General features: G+C 35.4%; 1 long non-coding RNA gene across 1 annotated transcript; it reads left to right on the forward strand.

The window, feature by feature from the left end:
- Window positions 1-1,506: 1,506 nt before the first annotated feature.
- LOC122042933 lies at window positions 1,507-2,820 on the forward strand. Its single transcript, XR_006129400.1, has 3 exons — window positions 1,507-1,607; window positions 1,693-1,807; window positions 2,657-2,820. It is a non-coding gene; the product is annotated as an uncharacterized LOC122042933 (long non-coding RNA).
- Window positions 2,821-4,326: the final 1,506 nt, after the last annotated feature.

A 4,326-nucleotide genomic window follows, 5' to 3' on the forward strand; every position in this document is an offset into this window, starting at 1 on the left:
TTATAGTAACCCTAGGTTTAACCAAAAGGAACAATCGAATCACAAGATCAAAAAAAAACAAAAGAACACAAACTCGAATCACAAATTTGAAACCTAGAATCATATGCCTCTTATGTTTGGTATTTCAAAATTCATACAAAGAAAAACTAGTATGATGCAGAATAGAATTACTAATTATACCTTTCTTTGTAAGCAACAATCTCTTGATCTTCTATCGTATTCCTCTTCTTATCTCGGACGTCGTGTGGGTGACGATCTACCGAGACGAGAATCCACCCAAGCTACCTTCTTCTCCAAGCAAGTTTCAGCCACCACAATAACTCTAAGAAAGGATGAGGTTCGGCCACCACCACCAAGCTCCAAGAGATGCTAGAAATAAAGCCTCCTTTCTCTCCTTCTCCAAGCAAAATCTGACCACCACAAGAGCTCCAAGAGATGATGAGGTTCGACCACAAGAAGAAGAAAGGAGAAAAGGAATAGGGTCGGCCACACCAAGGAAGAAAAGAGAGAGGAATAATAGATGATATGTTGTAAGGTGAGGCACCTCTACCCTCTCTTTTATATTCCTTAGTCTTGGCAAATAAGAAAAGTTTTATAAATAAAAACTTCCTTATATTCCTTGCCATTGTTTTAAGAAGGAAAATTTAATTAAAATCTCCTTATTAAACCTCTAATGGACGACCATCTTAATCCCTCCAAACAAGGAAACACTACAAGAAAATTGGGATTCTACAACACTTAAACGACAACGCTTTTTTTAAAAAGCGTTGTCTATTTTTTTTAACAACGCTTTTAGTGAAAAGCGTTGTCTATTTCATTATTTTGTTATTAATAGACAACGATTTTCTAAAAACCGTTGTCTATTAGTGATTTTTATGGGTCAAAGACAACGCTTCGTAAAAATCATTGTCTATTAGTTTTTTTTTAGTGTCTACGACAACGATTTTTAATCTACTTTCAAGTTATCATCTCAATCTTAAGTGATCTAGACCGCTTATCTCAAGATCTGACGGCTGGATCTTCATCCATCTTCATCACAATATCGACGACCCAGATTAAAGGAGGAGGAAACTTCGTTTCCTTTTACCCATGCGATGACACAGTGTTGTGATTCCTTTCTATTCACGACATCTCCTCTCGCGCGGCTAGGGCACGCGACCTCCCACCGCCGGCCGTCTCTTCTTCCTCACCACCGGCCGACAGCTCTTTCTTCTCTTCACTGCCGCCGGCCGGACCTCCATAGCCCACCCTTCTTCTTGATTCCAACGGCGACAGCAGCAAGCACCGACGATGCATTATGCGGGTTCTCTGCCTCAGGTCCGAAAGGCTATTTCCTTTTCACTATTCCCCGTCCTTTCCGTCTCCTTCAAAGTTGACTTTTTGGTTGATACGAGGAACATCTCCTAGTAGATTCTTATTCAGCTTCTGTGTGCCTAGTCCCTACCGATGAATTTAATTAATGGATATATGTGTTTGGTGCTACTTTTCGCAGGTAGGGCATGCTGGGTGTGCAGACGTTGTTAATAGAATCCGGGGAGTGCTTGGCGGGAGAGGGGATTTTCGGGCTGTCAGGGAGATGAACTACAGGAGCAGTTCGATTTCTTCAGGTTTGCTTCCCTGTGTTTCTTCCACTTTCGATCTCTTGTTTTCAGTGGGGATTGATTGATCTTATGCTTTTGGATTGAAATCAAGCTGCTAAGGCTTCTGCCAGGGCATTTGATTTCGGAAGGACCCATGTGGTTCGACCCAAGGGAAGGCATTTGGCCACTGTCGTGTGGCTTCATGGCCTAGGTGATAATGGAGCAAGGTACTTGACATTCCCTTTGTTTTCCTTTCTTTGGTGTGTGTTCTCTGTATGTGTGATTACATATTCTGAATTATGGTATTAGCAAGACTGATTTTTGGTGTTTGCGAATCTTACCCATGATTTTTAATGCTTGCTTGTTCGGTAAGTGAAGTCAAAACTAATTCCCTTGCCTTTTGGTGTTCGGGGTATAACAATGACTACTATGCAATGTTTCCTTTGATTAGTAAGATGTGCTATGCGAATTAGAATCCATGCATGTTCACCTGATGCTGATATGTTTGTTACCTTGCTTCTCAGGAAGTTAGTTATCTACACCATCTGTGCTCGTAGGAAATCTTTGTTCATCATAGGACGTTCATTTTATTGTGCTTGAGTTGACTGCTTGCTGAGACATTGACTCAGTACACATTGAGAAGTGTAAAGTTTTTCTTATGATGGTAATTCGAAAATTAGTTTGTATTCTTATTGGCTTTTAAATGAAGGAGATTTGCTCCTGTTCTTCTTGATCCTGCAATAGAATTCACATTTCTAAATTACAATAGCATGATGTTTTTAGCTTAGATAGTTGGATTTGTATCATATGTAGTTCTTTTAGTGAGAACTCAAAATGATAAAATCATTAGATTTTGATTGAGTCTTTGCTATTTTAGAGCTTTATGTAGATTTCATTTCATGCTTTAGGTTTCGTTCTATGTTTTTCTTCATGTTGTCTTTCATATTGAATAATGTTTTATGTGAATGTTAAGTGCTTGTATTAATTTGACCTTCTATGTTTCAATTTGCACACATTATGATTTCTTTGACTCATGCCCATCAAATGTTTGATTAAATGTCTCTTCCATTATATAGATTTTAGTTGATACACAAGGAGAGCGCCATTTCAGAGCTGAAGTTGGAACTATCAGTCGTGCACACCATTGCCATTTGGTTTCTCTTGTAGGATACTGTGTATCAGAGAATCAGAGATTGCTCGTCTATAATTATGTGCCCAATAGAACTCTTTATTACCATCACCATGGTGAGTAATGATTTTTATTCTTTTTTTTTGGGACCAAGTTAATTCACACAGGTCTTCAAAGTCTACCATCAAATTGTATTTAGTGATGCATGTATTCCTATCCTATCTGGCATTGCTTTTGCAGGAAAAGGAAGAGCAGTAATGCAATGGACCAAGAGGGTTAAGGTCGCTGTTGGGACAGCTCGTGGAATAGCATACCTTCATGAGGATTGTAATTTCTATTTTCTTTCTTGTTCCACTCAGCTTTGTTGACTTGAAATAAATCATACATTAAATCAGAAATTTTTGTCAATTTTATTTCTTGTATCAGGCAATCCTCGGATAATTCACAGAGATATCAAGTCCTCAAACATTTTATTAGATTACAACTTTGAGACTAAGGTTGCCATACATCTTGTTTGGTGCACTGAAACTGTCAGAACTTTGAAACAAAACTATCTACTTTGAAATAGAACTATCTATTTTGTCATCATATGTTTTAAATTCGAATGTCACTATCTACTTTGAAACAGAACTATTTAGTCTTTGTGTATAGTTGAATTCTCCTGTAAATATTAATACTTTGTAATTGAATTCTATTGTTTTGGTACGAGTTTGAAATCATTAGCTGAGCTAATTAATGTTATTTTATATGTCAAATTCAAATCTAGACATGGTAAAAGAAAATTAATAGTTTTGTAAATATAAAAAAAATGATTTTGTAAATAGATTTTTTTATTTTAAAAAGACAACGCTTTTAAAGTGTTGCACAAGTGTTGTCTTTGCCAAAAACAACAACACTTTTAAAGCATTGCAAAGATGATGTTTTTGCAAAAAAATACACAACGCTTTTAAAGCATTGTCTTCGCTACAAACGATAACGCTTTAAAAGCGTTGTCATTGAGCAGACTTTTAACAACAGTGCCTTTAACAACGCTTTTTCAGGCACAAAGACAACGCTTTAAAAGCGTTGTCTATTAGTTTTTTTCTTGTAGTGAAAGTTTTAAACATAAAATTAAAACTTCCTAATTTGTTTTCGGATTTTTTTTTAAATAAAAATTTCTCTTTTGAAATTCCCTTCATGGTTTGTCATTAAAGGAAACTTTTATAAATTAAAATCTTTCTATTAAAACATGTGGATGATTTCCAAAAAGGAAAGTTTTCTCTAAAATTAAAATCTTCCTCTCAATCTACAAATAAGGAAAGATATCAAATCTTTTCTTAATCTTTTGTAGAAACTATAATAGGAAAGATTTAATTTTAAAACTCTCTTTTAAATCATGAAGATGGTTACAAAAAGGAAAGTTTTATCAAAAATTAAAATATTTCTTTTAACTACAAATAAGGAAAGATATCAAACTTTTCTCTTACTCTTTTGTAGAAAGCTATAAAAAGAAAGATTTAAATTTCAAACTCTCTTTTAAAATCATGGCTTCCACATAATAAAAATTTTTAAAAATAAAATCCCTTTTATTTTATTTTGGCCGGTCACACAAACTTGAGTTCAAGCTAGGGCCGACCA

This window comes from Zingiber officinale, chromosome 2A, assembly GCF_018446385.1.
Source record: "Zingiber officinale cultivar Zhangliang chromosome 2A, Zo_v1.1, whole genome shotgun sequence".
NCBI classification, from domain to species: Eukaryota; Viridiplantae; Streptophyta; class Magnoliopsida; order Zingiberales; family Zingiberaceae; genus Zingiber; species Zingiber officinale.